Raw genomic sequence first — 16,316 nt, forward strand, 5'->3', positions numbered from 1 at the left:
TTACAATTATAAAGTTCTAAGAGTCTCACTACAACTTCTTGCATTTAAAGAAGTAATGATTTAGCATTATGAATAACTTACAACTTATTATTCATTCAAAGTAGTAAGTTGCAAACAAATGCTTTTTTCCCCTATCATTACCTAGGTTATGTCTCCCTAGCATTATTTTATAATAACAGTTTCCATCTAACAATCTGAGCTTCTTTTGGTATCATTTAGGATTGTGTTCACCTTTAAACTAAAAGCTTGACTTATAGTTTTTTAAACCATAGGAACTCATTTAACTCATGCAACAGAAACTCTGGGGGTAGGGGATCTAAAAGCCCAATGGTGTTATCAGGCAAACATACTCCTTCCATCTCCTGTGCCAGCATCCTAGGCAGGGAGTTTTCCTGGTCTTGCATGCAAGACAGCTGCTGCACCTGTAAGCACCTGCTAGGAACCACCTCATCTAGAAAGAAAAGGGAGAAAAATACTTCTACTTCATTTACCACAACTATGTCACATGGCTCACTGTAGCTTCAAGGGAGACTAAAGCACATGAATCTTTAAGATTTTCAAGCACTCCGTAGAAGAAAAAACGGAGGGGATTACAAAAGAATTTGGTGTTTTGGTGTAGCCAATCTATTACAACTGCCACACTCTTCTACAGAAGTTATTCTCAATAGATATCATCCCTCCACAACCCCTCCTCACCCCAAATCAGAATCACTTTAGTGTCATATTTCTCAGGTTGGTTGAAGTGAGAAAAGTTTGAGAGACATATATTATTCTGGAGAGAACGGAAAACCTAACTTCCACTTTTTGGCTTTTGAAATATAGATTGAATATCTGATTTTTAATGTTGGATGTTTGGAGACCTTCAAGTCACCCCTCTGTGTTCTAAATTATAAAGTACTCTTACAAAGAACTTATAACAATAGAATCCATTTTATTCGACCAAGACAAAAGCACAATCACTTTAAAATTCAGGTCTATTAATAGCTGGATTTGAGAACATGGACTGGACTTGAGACCTAAGTCGGCATCCTACTAACACGCTGAGTCTGGTCCTTAAGACCTACTCTTAGAAGCAGAATCGCAGAGTAGACTTTGCTAGATGGTACAACTCTATGGGGCTCCAGTCACACACAAGACATAGGCAAAAGCCTTGTAAAGAGAGTGGCAAGCTCCTCTTTACACAGAGGAAAACTCTCTTTCAATTCTATCACATAGTCAGAAATGCAAGGAAAGTAACGAGAATAAAAGCATGAGATAACTTAGCTTAGGGGGCAGCCTATTTCCCTCTCTCCTTCAACTAACAAGGTGGAGAGAGGGATAGAAGCTTCCCCACCAACCTGTTCCCCTGGAGCAGGGGGTCAGCAAACCAGGACTCTAAGTCAAATTCATCCAGCCTTTTGTTTTTGTAAAGTTGTACTGGAAACAGCCATGTCCAGTCATTTACTTATTTTTCATGGCTGCTTTCATGCTACAATGACAGAGTTGAATAGTTGTGACAAAGACCATATGAACCACAAAACTGAAAATATTTACTAGCTAGCCCTTCACCAAAAAAGTTTGCTGATCTCTGCCCTAGAACAATTGATTTGGCAAGACATCTTAACCATGCTCACAGTAAAAAATTTTCTTTATTATAATGTGGTCCACTTCACAAAATATATGTGTGTACATATATATAGAGAGAGATGAAATATGAAACAAATGTTTCACGAGATAATACTTACCCCTTGTTATATGTGATATACTTTGATATTTTCTCCTCTATTATATATCATGTTTTTAAAACTGGTCACAACCCACTAAATCGACTTTGCAACCCACGAAATAACCCTTTAATGACCTACAAACTACACCTTCTCTGAGGCAGATATATAGGGAGAACACTATACTTGAATGCATAAGAAACACAGAAAAAATGATAAAAGTTGTTATTTGTTATTTATTAACTTTCTGTTAAAATATATTATTGCAGTAGGGAAAAAACATATATTTAGATTTGCATGTGCTTAATATTCATTTATTCAACTAATATTTCAACAAATATTTACATAATACCTATGCTCCAAGTATTTAGTATGGGTATAAAAGTGAGCAAAAAAGACATGGAGCACAGACTTGAGTAGGGAAAACAGATTTGAAACAAATACTGATAAAAACACATAATCACCAACACATAATTACCAACCACGATATGAAGGAAAATCACTAAGTTCCAAAAGTCTACAATGTGAGAGGTAGATGGAAACATTCAGTTTTGGAGGTGAGACTTTGTCTAATTGGAATGGCTTTACTAGGGAAATGAAACTGGAGCTGATAACTTTAAAAATGAGAAGTTAATTAGACAAACAGAGTGAGAGAGGAGGAGAGCAGGTCCCAGAAGAGTCCACTTAAAAATCAACATTAATAATTACAATAGCTAGCATTATACAGTATCTATTGTATTTCTCTGAGTACTCTATACATAATAAGTCATAATTCTGCTAGAAAGAGGCAAATATGAAACCAGGAGCCATGGCCCTAAGAACTAAAATACCAAACTGCTAACTGAGGTCAAACAAGATGTTACTGGTATATTTGGAAGGCAGCCTTAGAGAATGAGAAAAACATGCACTACAGCTACACATATATTTAAATCTTTATCTGAGTGACCCTGGGCAAATTATTTCTCCAAGCCTCAGCTGCTTTAGTATAAAGTTAAATTTTATGAAGATTAAACTAGATAATACACTGTTGCCTGACATATGGTAAATATACAAACATTAACCCTTTCTTTCCATATTCTACTCACTCTCCAGACTCTGAGCTCCTTGAAGGCATATGACTAAATGTAAGTTCCTTATTCACTCAACATACAAATTGCCGGGGAAAAGCAAAAGGACAAAAAAAGGCATTCCTTCAAAATTCTGAGAGAAAATTACTTTCTACCCAAAAATGTTATACCCAACCCCTCTATGAAATAAGTATGGGAGCAGAAAAGATATTTAATGACATGCAAGGTCTCAACCATTTCACTCCAATGCACCATTTCTTAGGTTGTTACTGAAGAATGATCTCCACTAAAATGAAGATAAACTAAAAAGAAGGAAAAAAGCAGGACACAGAAAGGGACAGAGGTAAAGAGGACTCCCAACATGTTGGTGAAGGAGAGTCCCACCAGACCTACAGAGCTGTCAATCCCAGTTAGGGTCTAGTCTAACAAGGGCTCTGAAAGCACTGGCTTCAGAAAAAAACATAAAACTGACAAATCATCAATGTATTTTACTATATTGAGAAGCATTTCAAAGTTCTATGGGAAATTTGGAGGCTAAATTAATAAAAGAAACATAGAAAGAACAGAATAGAGAGCCCAGAAACAAATACATGATTATATGATCAATTAATCTACAACAAAGGAGGCAAGAATATACAATGGAGAAAAGACAGTCTCTTTAATAAATGGTGCTGGGAAAACTGGACAACTACATGTAAAAGAATGAAACCGGACCACTTTCTTACACACAAAAATAATCTCAAAATGGATTAAAGACCTAAACGGAGACCTGAAGCCATAAAAATCCTAGAAAGAAGACAGGCAGTAATTTCTCTGACATGAGCATAGCAACATTCTTCTAGATAGGTCTGCTAAGGAAAGAGAAACAAAAGCAAAAACAAACTGTTGGGACTACATCAAAACAAAAAGCTTTTGCACAGCAAGGGAAACCTTTAACAAAACAAAAGGGCAACCTACTGAATGAGAGAAGATATATTCAATAAGGGGTTGGTATTCAAAATATATAAAGAATTTACACAACTCAACACCAAAAAAGAAAAATCTATTAAAAATGGTCAGAGGACCTGAACAGACATTTTTCCAAAGAAGACATATAAATGGCCAACAGACACATGAAAAGATGCTCAAGACCACTAATCATCAGAGATATGCAAATCAAAACCACAATGAGATATCACCTTATACTTGTCAGAATGGCTGAAATAAAAAAGATAAGAAATAACAAGTATTGCAAGGATGTGGGGGAAAAAAAAGGCACCCTCATGCACTGTTGGTGGGAATGCAAACTGGTATAGCCACTGTGGAAAACAGTATTGAGGTTCCTCAAAAAATTAAAAATAGAAATACCATATAATCCAATAATTCCACTACTGGGTATTTATCCAAATATACCAAGAACACTAATTTGAAAAATTAAATACACCCCTATGTTTATTGCAGCATTATTTACAATAGCTAAAATATGGAAGCAACCTGAGTCCCTGGATAAACAAATGGGTAAGCAAGGTCACACACACACACACACACGTGCACATATATACTATGGAATATTACACAGCCATAAAAAAGGATGAGACCATACCATTTGCAACCACATGGAAAGACCTAGAGAGTATTATGCTAAGTGAAAATAGGTCAGAATGAGAAAGACAAATACCATATGATTTCACTCATGTGAAATCTTTAAAAAAAATGAATAAACAAACAAAAAGCAGAATAAGACCTGTGAGTACAAAGAACAAACTGATGACTGGCAGAGGGAAGAGGAGTGGGGGGTTGGGCAAAATGGGTGAAGGGGAGTAGGAGATATAAGCTTCCAGTTATGGAATGAACAAGTCACAGGAATAGAAGGTACAATATAAGAAATATAGTCAATGATTCTATAATAGCATTGCATGGTGACGGATAGTACCTACCTTTATGACGAGCACAGCATAATGTTTAAACTTGTCAAATCACTATGCTGTATACCTGAAACTAATGTAACACCATGTATCAACTACACTCAAAAAAATATATATATATAATTAAAAAGAGAATCAAAAAACAAAGCAAATTTTTAAAATGAAGCAATTGTTAACTCCATGAAAGGTAAAAATTGTACAAGAAAGAAAATAGAAACCTGGCTCAGCTATGAAAAATATTTACATATTTATAACTATATATATAAATATCATTCATTTAAACAAAAATTATGACATAGTTATATGGAAAGATAAGAGGGCAAAGGAATGTGTAGGTCTGTGGCTGGGTATGCAATGGGGGAAATGCACAGGGGGAATGCACAGGGGGAAATACAAGAGCTATATCTTCATCTTCCATTGTAGGAAGCCAACTGAAAGAAAGTCTAAAATTTAAAAATTATTATCTTATCATTGTCTAATTTCCATTTTTTTGTTTTTTAATGTTTTACAATAAATTATTTCTAAACTTTAAAAATAATAAAATTTAAAAATCAAGACTAGTATATTAGAAATATGGTGGAAATAACAGAAGATAAAACTAAAATAGCATTGAAAGCAGTGGAGAAGAGAGTGGGGGTAGGAAGGATGGAGAAAAGAAGAGCTGTTCTTGTTATAAGCCTTTCAAGTTTTGTGTATTTGTGTGTGATAAATAAAAACTTAATGTAAAAATGATATTCAGTGAAATCTTGCCATTTGCTAAAACGTGGATGGAACTAGAGGATATTATGCTAAGCGAAGTAAGTCAGTCAGAGAAAGAGAAATACCATATGATTTCACTCATATGTGGAATTTAAGAGACAAAACAGATGAACATAGGGGAAGGGAAGGAAAAATAAAATAAGATGAAAACTGAGAGGGAGGCAAACCATAAGAGACTCTTAACTGTAGGAATCAAACTGAGAGTTGCTGGAGGGGAGGTGGGTGGGGGGATGTGGCAATTGAGTGATGGACATTAAGGAGGGCACTTGACGTAATGAGCACTGGGTGTTACATACAACTGATGAATCACTAAATTCTACCTCTGAAACTAATATATACATATGTATGTATGTATGTATGTATGTATGTATGTACATGATATTCAAGGGGCATCTGGGTGGCTCAGTCAGTTCAGCATCTGACTTCAGCTCAGGTCATGATCCCAGGGTCCTGGGATCTAGTCCCACATCGGGCTCCCTACTCAGCGGGGAGTCTGCTTCTCCCTCTCCTACTGCTCCTCCCAGTGTTTGTTCTCTCTCTCTCTCAAAAAATAAATAAAATCTTTTTAAAAACTGATATTCAGGGGCGCCTGGGTGGCACAGCGGTTAAGCGTCTGCCTTCGGCTCAGGGCATGATCCCGGCGTTATGGGATCGAGCCCCACATCAGGCTCCTCCGCTATGAGCCTGCTTCTTCCTCTCCCACTCCCCCTGCTTGTGTTCCCTCTCTCGCTGGCTGTCTCTATCCTGTTGAATAAATAAGTAAAATCTTTAAAAAAAAAAAAAAAGGGGCGCCTGGGTGGCACAGCGGTTAAGCATCTGCCTTCGGCTCAGGGCGTGATCCCAGCGTTCTGGGATCGAGCCCCACATCAGGCTCCTCCGCTATGAGCCTGCTTCTTCCTCTCCCACTCCCCCTGCTTGTGTTCCCTCTCTCGCTGGCTGTCTCTATCCTGTCGAATAAATAAGTAAAATCTTTAAAAAAAAATAAAAATAAAAAAAATAAAAAATAAATAAAAACTGATATTCAAATTAAATGCATGTAGAACCCCTGAAGTACCTCTGCAGACTTCCACAATAAGTGTTTTAAAATTATTTAGATATCCCCGGATATCTCTTAGAATACTGGACAAGGTGCTGGAGCTTGCACAGTAAATAACAAAAGCATAACTGAGTTTATACAAATATTTTATCTGGGGTCACTTGGATTATACTTTTGAGAACACTATAAGGTATCATTATCCTATCTGACAAACGGAAAACCAGTTTAAATAACTTGAGAAAATACTGCTAGTATAAAGAAGTTGAGTGTGTGGCTCCTGCACAGCATCAAAGAAGACATTCAATTTCTCTTGAATATCAAAACAATTCTAGGAGTCAGAGCATTTTTTTCAAGTGTCTAATATAAATTTCTTTTCCTGAAATTGAATCGTGTTCAAAGTGAAATCAGAAAAGTTGTTCACCAAATTATCCCTTTGTAGCGTATTTCTACCTTCCTATTCATTTCACTAACCTATTTTTATTACTGTTCTATTATTTATTGTCAATAATAAAATTTACTACAAATCCACAATATGTGAAAAATTATCAGCAGCAAAAGGATGTATGAGCTGTAAAACTCCACAAAATCATGAAAACTTATTTCTAAGGAATGACAGACAACAAATGATAATTGCATACTGATAAATGCATACTGATGATCTATGTGAATACTCTAAGTGCTGGAGTCAGATCCTATTTTTGATAAGCTAGTCATTTAAGTGTGAAATTATGGAGAATGCTCATGGTACATTAAGACCCATAAATTCACAAATTTAATTGGAAAGTGTCTTTAATAGTGTGAACAATCTATGATGAAGAATTTGGCTGAGGATTAAGACTTTATTCAGCATTTAAATAACCCCAAGTAAATCAAACATTATTGTGGCCCTTTGACAAGCTTTAACTTAAAAATTCTGGAAAAGGTGCTTATTTTCTTATAAATACAATGAAATTTGCCTTAAAAACTATTCCTAGTGGATCACCTACTAAACAACAGTGATTCTAAAAAGTCAGTATAACTATTCTAGATGAGTTATCTCCTTACTCCCTATAGTCTATTTTCTATTGGAGGCTGGAATGGTGGAAGCAAACAAACAAAAAGCAATTGCAATTGAAGGGAGTGGTTTTATGCTTTAGTAGGACTTCAGTGTTTCTAGGCAATACTTTTATCTGTCTCAATAGTCGTCCCTCCTTATGCATAGGAGGTATGTTCCAAGAACCTTGGTGGATTCCTGAAACCATAGATAGTACCAAACCCTATATATACACTGTTTTTTCCAATACAGACATACCTAAGAAAGAGTTTAATTTATAAATTAGGCACAGTAAGAGATTAACAATAAAAACAACAAAATAACACAATTATAACAATGTAATGAAAGTTATGTGGATGTGGTCTCTCTCTCAAAATACTTTATTATACTGTATTCACCTTCTTGTGATGTGAGGTGATAAAATGCCTTCACGATAAGATGAATTGAAGAAAATGTTTCAGGCATTGTGACAAAGCATTAGGCACTACCTTGTGAAGAAGATACAGAAGAAAGAGGATCATCTGCTTCTGGACCTCAGTTGACCACGGGTAACTGAAACCACAGAAAGTGAAACCACAGATGGGTGGTGAGAAGGGAGTAGCAGGATCCTGTCATGTTTTCTCACCAATGCTAACAGACAATCCAAAATCTCTTTATTTCATGCCACACTCCTCAAATTCTCCTGAGAGATTATATCAGGCAGAATGCATGCTGCAAATGATTTAAGCAAAAGAGATATTTTTGGTGGGGTGGGGGTGAAGAGGCTATATTGATGCTCATGGAACTGAAGGAAGATCTGAAAAGGAATCATCTCAGAAAGGACAAGAAGACAGCCAGCTCAAAACATCATTGCCATCAAATGACTCTGCTCCAACTACCTGCTGTCCCTACAAGTCTTTATACAAGTTTTAACTTTGGAAGAGTAAAAACTGGTTGGCCTAGCTTTGGTCAAATGGAGGGCAGGGAACAAAATCTAATGATTGGAGAAACCCACAAAATGAGTGAACAGGAGTAGACAGATGGGAATAGTTCCCTTAAAGAAGGAGTGACTGCTCAGAAGAAAAAAAAAAGTAACAAGTACTTGTTATAGAGATAACAGGAGGATTAAGCATGAACTCCATCAACATACCACTGGCCCAGTCAAAAAGACCTAGATGGATCTCTATCCAGCCATTAACTCTTCTCTTTCTGTAAAATAGGCATTTCTCTCTCTTGTTCAAGCTGAATATCAAATAAAGCACATAGAACTCATACTTACCAATCTTCCTTTGCCATATCTCTCCAGTATCATCCAAAATTTCTCTCCTAGGATATTTTTTCTTACCACATAAACATGTTAAAATCTCTCCCACTCTAAAATAATTCCTTATGCCCTAGTATCTCTTTGGTGAACTCTCCTGTCTCTTCTTTATAGCCAAGCTCCCAGGAAGAGAAGCCTGCTGGGCCCTTGACTTCCTAATGCCCCACTGCCTACTTCTTCAGCTTACACTATCCCACTGAAACGGAACTTTCCAAGTCATAGATGATTTGCTAACTGCCATATCTTATACGGACATTTTGGCCCCTGTTTCTGTGAGCAAGAACAGCATAGTGGTTTAAGAACATCAACTTTGTGGTCATTCTCAGGGTTCACAACCTTGGCTCTGCCAATTACCTAAGGTATGTTATTTCATCTCTCTATTTTCATATCCGTAAAGCATGGTTAATAAAAATACCTACATCACAGATTTATCCTGAAGAGCTAAAACATATAAAATCCTTAAAGCACTGCCCAACATATGTTAAGGGCCGTTTAAGGGTTAGTTATATATTATCATTATTTCATTGGGCTCTTTTTATGACATTTAATATTATTAATATCCTTCTTGAAATCCTCAATCTTCCTGGCTTCTGTGATATCATTCTCTCAAAATTCTTGCTCTTCTCTGTCATCTTTTCAAGTTCCTCTTCCTTTCTGACTCTTTGTTTTAAAGATTTGTCTTATTTATATATTTTAGAAGGAGAGAGAGCATGGGGGAGTGGCAGAGAGGGGGAAGGAGAATCTCAAACAGACTCCGCACTGAGCACAGAGCCTGATGCAGGGCTCGATCCCAGGACTCTGAGATCATGACTTAAGCCAAAATCAAGAGTCCCACACTTAACCAACTCAGCAACCCAGGCACCCCTCCTCTTTATCTGACTCTTAAATGCTAATGTGCCCAGAGCTATTCTGAGTTCTCCTCTTTCATTTGACACACTGTCCTTGGGTAATTTTATCCAATCCTACAGTCCCAAATACCAACTGTACTAATGATTACCAATTCTCCTTTCCTCTTTTTTCCTCCTTCTCCTCCTCTTCCACATCCTCCTCCCTCTCCTCCAGTTCCCTCTTCCTCCTCCTTCCTCTTCCTCTTCTTCCCCTCCTCCTCCTCCTCCTTCTTCTTCTCTCTCCCCCTCTCTCTCCATCTATCATTTTGTCCAACAAATATTCATTGAGAATTATACAATGGCAGGCATCATGCCAAGCACTCTAGACCAGATTCTTGCCAGAGCGCCAGATCCACATAGTCTATGTGACCTTTCTCTATGTGCCTCAAAAGCACCTTAAATTCAAGATGTCCAGAACTAAACACATGACACCCTAATCCTCTAAACATATTCCGCATTCTGTATTCCATGACCCAGAGACAAGCATTATCATTCACCAGGGTACCCAATCAAGAATCCTAAGAGTCACACCTGAGCTCCCTGGCATTATTCTCCCTGCTTCTAATCAGTTGCTAAATTATTCCTCTTAAGTATTTCTGTCTGTTGTATGGTGGTTGTATGCCCATGATCTAGAGTCGAATCTCAGGAATACCACTTGCTAACTGTATAATATTAAACATAAGTTGTTTAACCTCTCTAGATCTCAACTTTCTACTCTGTAAAATGGGGATGGAACCCACTTCATAGAGACATGGTATTAAATAAAACAATCCAATATAGTACATAGCACTATATCCAGCACACAGAAAGTATTCAATAAATAAAAATCATCTTATTAACATCATCTCTATTGACATTATGTTAGTTCAAACCTCTGTCCTTTCTTGGCTAACATCCTAACTGGTCTGCAATAGCATCTTAACTGGTCTCCTTGTGTCTTATCTTGTCCCTCATCAGCCCATTCTTCACAGGGCTACCCAAAAATCTGAACTAAAATAAATTAGCATAAAATAGAAATGCAGTAAACTACAAAGTGAACAGTTCATAGTCTCTTAATTAATAACATATGGAGGAGAAAAGTCTCCCCATATAGGATCTACCAAAAATTTAGCAGGTCAATAATAGTAAAGACAGAGACTTATAAACAACTTTCAGACGGAAATCACATTTCCAAATATTAGCAAACTTCCTCCACAGAAAATACTATCATATCCATTAAGCTTGGCCTAACCAAAGCAAGTAGTTAAGTTCATTTATTACATGACTATCTCTTATTGTCTATGATCAATAACATGTCTTGTCTTGATTGGACTGTAATGAACTTGCCCTTATCTGTATCACTCAGACAGAAAAATACTGCCAAGAAAGGTATGGTTTGATTTAACAAAGCAAAGGAATTTACCTAAAAATGTGCCCATAACTAAGAAAATTTTAATCAACATTTTTACCATGTTCTGAAAAAAATTGCATAAAATGGCATTTTCTCATTATTTAATCACATACTTAATTAAACACACACAAAATTAATGTTGTTTTCACTCTTTAAATAAACAAGGCAATGTTACTGTCTCGATTATCAACTCAAAAAAGTCAGAGGAAGAAATATTCAGAACACCTTATTTTTCACTGTTGAATGAGCTCTGCTTTGTGAAGATTCTACAGCAAACCAAACCTTATAGAGTAAGTAATATTCCCATTACTGCTTTCTTTGGAAATAATTTCATCTGTCATATAACCCTATCTTGAGCTATGTCATTAAAAAGTTATAAAAGACAGAGATTGGAAGATCAAGATTAGTTCCTTCACAGATGAAACCACAAAATCAATGAAGCAGCATTATTCACACAAAGAAAAAGAAAATGTGCAACTTTTACTGCTACTATACCAAAAAGAAAGTTAAAAAGCAAAGTTTCCACTTCATCACACAACAAATCCTGGTCGCAAATTTATGTCATTGTGTGTGTATGCATTTGGAGAGTTGGGAAGGGAAATTGTTCAGAGATTTTTTTTTTTTAATGGCTAAAGAGTGGAGGCAATTCTAAAAAGAAAGGCATTTTTTTTTGAAATCCTGCCTTACTCCAAAATACAAAATATTATTTAAAAAATTTGATGGTAAATAATGCATCGGATGCTTTCTAAAATATTTGGAGCTCAAATTTATACCTTCCTTAGCTCTGTCTAGAATAAACAAATGCACAGATCTAAAAATGTATATGTGTTTACTTTTTAGCACGTATGAAAAAAATGGTATTTAACTCAAATTAATTTTAACAGTGAATATGACTATAATATATGTAACTTCTAGCCTAACAATAGCAGTTCCCATAGATTGATCATAGAAGAAAAATAGTGAGCATAATGTAAGGAAAGAAATACACATGAATCCATTCCAGTTGCTTCTGTAGAATTTGATGAAATGAACAGTTCCCTACAAGGCCAATTAAAACTGCTGATGAAGCTTTCTGAAAGATTGCATGAATCATTTTGAACTTTTCGATTTTGGTCTATCACTATTACATTCTTCACAAAATCTTCAGCAATAATCAACATTTTCATCTTATTGAGAAAAGAAACTTTGCAAGAAGCAGTTCATCTTTCATTTGATGTATGAAGTCTATTTCAAGTGTATGCTCAATCTCTAGAGATAAATTCAATGGTATGTTCTCAAAAACAGCCTCTCGGTCAGTCCTATCTTTAAACAAAAGATAGCTGTGCTGCCAATATATTGCTGCTGTATTGATAAATGGCTGTGGTAACATATCTTTCCAGTTAAACAGGCTCTACTCACCACAATACCTAACTCTTTCCTTTGTATTAGTCACCAACATTCATTTCTTAGATTAAGCTTTGTTTCCTTCATAGTCTGTACAATATGTGCTTGAGAATAAACATTCAATTTTCAACACCATCATTATTATCCTTACCTAAAAATATCCTACAAGAGCAGTATGGTAGAGTAGAAATTACATGAACTTTGAAATAAGACAGACCTTAGTTAGAAACTCAAGATCACTTATTCAATATATGACCTTGAGAAAATTACCCTGAGTCTGTTTCATTATCCATAAAATAATACTTCAGTCACAAATTTATTGTAAAAATTAAATATAGTACATTTAGAAAGTACCGCTCCTCTCCAAATAATAAACACAAAAGCTTACATTAAAGCAATAAGTTCTCATCCTCTCTTGTTGATCTCTTTTTGCACAGATGATGCTTTTATTACTATTACTATTTTAATAATGCTAAGAAGGCCTCCATGAATTATTTAATCCCATTCCTCACTCTCCATATTATCATTGATACATTTCCCACATCTGCTGCTTTCATTCCCACGCAGGTGATCCTATGAGAACTGGACTCAGCTCCAGAATTTCTATATAGAAGGAACTTGGAATAATGATCTGGTAAGGAGATACCAGGAAAATTGTCTTAAAGCTGAATTTGAACAGCAAAGACACTATTTTATTTCCAGTATAGGGAGAGGGATTTTTGCATTGATGCTGTGCTTACAAAGCAAGGACCCTGTTTTCATATATGTTATATGTTTTAGAGGTAGTTTTTCAGGAGGCTGATGTAGATACAAAGGACCTAAAAATCCCCTTCCTTGCACTGTGCCTAGCCATCATTTAGTCCATCATCAACCATTAGCCTCCATGACACTTTTCAAAATTACATTCTTAGATCACATTTTATCTATACCCAGAACACTCTTCTTTTCTCATAACCTATTTCCTCTTCCATGTCCATGGCTATCCTAAGAGATATTAAAAGTTATAAACTGTTCATTTCCCATCACCTAATTTTGACCAAAATTCCAATTTTCTTGAATTACTAAATCTGCAATAAACTGGCTAAAGCTGGCACCAGACTGCCTGTATTCAGGCAAGTGTGTGACTTTGGGCAAGTTCCCAATCCCCAGCTTCTTAATCTGTAACATGAAGTTCACAGTGGTAATCCTTCCAACAGACTGTTGGAAGGACTAAATGAGTTAATAATGTAAAGTTTGGAAGTTAGTGAATATATAAAGTTTTGCTATTGTTAAACTTTAAGTTAAAATGGTACCATCTTATATATGTGCAACATTCATATAGGCACTTATCTATAAGCAACTGCCATATAATCAGGTCCTTCAGATATTTGGTAATTAAGTCCCACTGAGTGGTGTCCCAAATCCATTCTTTTCCCCCTTTTGATCTGTAGCAAATTGTGATTTTTTCCCATTCATTCTACATATCTATTGAGTCCTAACTATGTGCCACACACTGTGCTGGAAGCTGAGAATATAACGGTGAATAAAAACAGGTATTTCCCCTTGTGTTGCTTTTGTACAGTGGGGGAGAACACTGACATTCCAATAATCATAAAACAAACAGAAAACATTAACTATGAAAAATGATACAAGGTGAGGTACACGATGCTATAAGAAAGCCAATTTGCCAAAAATCAATTTGCAGAAAGTCAATTTGCCAAAAGTCAATTTTCCAAATGACTGATTCACTGAATTCCCTAACAGACAATTCACTGAAAGCGAGTTTGCCAAAAGCCAATTTCTAGAAAATCAATTTGATGAAAAGTAGTCTGCCAAATCATCATTTCACCAAATGACCAATTCACTGAATTATTGGGGATTTTTTGAAGTCTTCATTTCACCGAAGTTTCAGTACAGTCCTTTTATGACAGCTCTTCAGTCCCAAATTTGACAGTCTATCTGGGCTGAATATCAATTTCATGTTTTCACATTTCAAATGCCAAACCCTTCTCTAATGCCCAATGATCTAATGTAAGCAAATGGCGGGATTCTCTTTAAATGCAGTTTTCTGTCTTCAGACTTAAGCTTCTGCCTATCTCTACCTCTTCCAGAAAGACAGCTGCAGGAACCATCCTAGGCCAGGGTGATGAACTGGTCATCTGCCAATTGGCTTTTGCCAAATTTGTTCCTAGCAAATTGGTCATTCATGGAATTGACTCTCAGTTAGCTGTTTCTCAGTGAAATTACCAAGAGTCCATGTCTTGCGAGGCTATCACTGAGGAATCTGACCTTGTCAGACAGGTGAAGGAAGACTTCATTGAGCAAAGAATAACTGATGTCACAAGGATAACTTAAAAAACAACCAAACAGGGTGCCTGGGTGGCTCAGTGTATTAAGTGTCTACCTTCAGCTCAGGTCTTGTTCCCAGGATCCTAGGATCGAGTCCAGCATCAGGCTTCCTGCTCTGCAGGGAGTCTGCTTCTCCCTCTGCCCCTCCTCTCACTCGTTCTCTCAATCTCTCCCTCCCTCAAATAAATAAATAAATAATATCTTTAAAAAAAAAAAAACCCACCCAAACAAAAGGGAGAGGGAACAGCATATACAAAAACTATTTGGAAGGAGAAAACACCAAAATTACAATAGTTTGCAAAATGGCCAGAGTGGCTGGAATACAGAGAACAAGGGGGAGCATAGTGTGATTTGAAGCTAGAAATATAGTTGGGAGCTAGACCATGTTGTGCCTCACAGACCATAGGAAAGACTTCTGTTATTATGTTAAGAATGAGGATCCTTAATATATTTTAAGTGGAGAAGGACATGATAAGATTTTCATTTTGAAAGATAATTTTGCAAGTGGTGTAGAGACGATATTTTAGAGTGTGATGGCATAGGCTGTTTTCTCACCTGGAAATTTATCATTGCAGTAGTTCAGGAGAGTGGCGATAGTACTCAGACGAGGGGGTATAGAAAAGGTGAAGTAAAATAAATCACCTTCAGAGGTTTTTAAAATGTAGAAACAACAGAATTCATTATGGAATATTGATATGGGGAAAAAGAAGAGAAAATTCCATGGACAACTCCTAGATTTCTGGTTTGCTGAAGCAAATGGTGTTGCCATTCCTGAGAAAGAAAAACACTAAATAGACTAGGTTTGTGTAATATTCTCATTCAATGTATTGCTATACATGTGCATATTTTATGTATCTATAAGAATATCTTCTTTCAAATCTTAAGTTATTAAGAAATTAAATGTAAAAAAGAGAAAAAAATTAAATGTGTATTTGATTGATGATTTTTACGTAGTTTATTGCCTCATGTATGTATTCAATAAACTAATCTTTATGATCCAGGATCCCTCATTTATGTAACTAACTTAAACTCACTGTCCCTCAATTTCTTCAACCTTAAAATGGGAATAATACTAGTGCTTGCCTGGGAAGAAACTAGCTAGCAATATTCTTGCAATCCATTCTCTCCCTTTACTATAGGGAGGCCTCCAGAAAAAAAGGAAGTTGACCAAGTTAAATCTCCTTATGAACACGCTAATGACAAAACTGGCAAACATTAATTATGTCAAGTCATCATTTTACCAAATGATGCTAATGAGAGAGTCCTTGTTGTGGGCTGAATTGTGTCCAGGTTAAAGTCTAATTTCTAATATGACTATATTTGAAGACAAGGCCTATAAAAAGACAATAAAGATTAAATCAGGTCATAAGGGTGGGACTTAATCTAATAGGCCTGGTATTCTCATAAGAACAGGAGGAGATACGAGAGACCTCTGTATCTCCATATTTCAGCACAAGAAAAGGACACAGTGAGGACACAGGGAGAAGGCTACTACCTACGAGCCAGGAAGACAGACCTCATTAGAA

At 36.2% G+C, this 16,316-nt stretch overlaps 1 long non-coding RNA gene across 13 annotated transcripts in view; it reads right to left on the minus strand.

Moving 5' to 3' along the window:
- The window catches only part of LOC113255713 (uncharacterized), a 178,126-nt gene that overhangs the window by 140,313 nt on the left and 21,497 nt on the right, over positions 1–16,316 (minus strand). The window contains exon 4 of one of the 13 annotated variants that reach the window (XR_008958641.1): positions 7,991–8,054. The exons of the other annotated variants lie outside the window; for them this stretch is intronic. This is a non-coding gene — a long non-coding RNA (uncharacterized LOC113255713). The remainder of the gene's footprint in view (positions 1–7,990; positions 8,055–16,316) is intronic. 13 annotated transcript variants of the gene reach the window in all.

The sequence above is a fragment of the Ursus arctos genome, unplaced genomic scaffold, assembly GCF_023065955.2.
Source record: "Ursus arctos isolate Adak ecotype North America unplaced genomic scaffold, UrsArc2.0 scaffold_11, whole genome shotgun sequence".
Lineage (NCBI taxonomy): Eukaryota > Metazoa > Chordata > Mammalia > Carnivora > Ursidae > Ursus > Ursus arctos.